This window comes from Gekko japonicus, unplaced genomic scaffold (assembly GCF_001447785.1).
Source record: "Gekko japonicus isolate JY-2015 unplaced genomic scaffold, Gekko_japonicus_V1.1 scaffold1669, whole genome shotgun sequence".
NCBI lineage: Eukaryota > Metazoa > Chordata > Lepidosauria > Squamata > Gekkonidae > Gekko > Gekko japonicus.
In genome coordinates, this window is record NW_015169223.1 from 312,634 (window position 1) to 313,583 (window position 950).

A 950-nucleotide genomic window follows, 5' to 3' on the forward strand; every position below is an offset into this window, starting at 1 on the left:
GAGACATGTCCCTGGAAGTAAGCCCAACTGAATAAAATGGGACTGACTTCTGAGTAGACTTCCTGAGGATTGCTTCCTTATGGACATGGAACACAAGTCCTCTGCAGATGACATCGCACGTGTGGAAGTGAATGCCTGTAGAGGGGGATCGGGGAGTGTACATGCATAGCCTCCATCCCTGTGATCGGGAACCCTTTTTCTAAAATAAACCTTTCCCAGTAGTGTTGCCAAATCCGTGCTGGGAGATTCCTGGAGATTTGGAGGGTGGAGCCTGAGCAGAGCATCGTTTGGGGAAGGGGGGACCTTGGCAGGTTTTCATGTCATAGTGTCATAGAATCATATAGAATCTCAGCGTTGGGTCCTACAGGCCATCTAGTCCAACCCCCTGCTCGATGCCTAGAGCATCCCTGGCAAGGGTTTGTCCAGACGCTGCTTGAAGACTGCCAGGGAGGGGGAGTTCACCACCTCCCCAGGCAGCTGATTCCACCGTTGCACAACTCTTAACAGTAAAAAAGTTTTCCCTAAGATCCAGCCGGTACCTTCCCACCCTTAATTTCAACCCATTCTTGCGAGTCCTCTCCTCTGCTGCCCACAGGAACAGCTCCCTGCCCTCCCCCTCTAAGTGACAGCCCTTCAGAGACTTCAAGAGAGCCATCCTGTCCCCCCTCAACCTCCTCTTCTCCAGACTGAACATTCCCAAGTCCCTCGGCCTTTCCTCATAGGGCTTGACGTCCACCTTCCAAAGCAGTCATTTCCCCTAGCAGAACAGATCTCTGTTGCTTGGAAATCAATTATAATTCTGGGAGATCTCTGGGCCCCACCTGGAGGCTGGCAACCCTGTTTCCCAGTCATGTAGATACAAATAAACTCCTTGCACACTTCTACTTGTGTAAACTCTGGTCACAAGCTGGCAATCATGTGCCAACGGAGTGGGGGCAGCGTACTCCAGG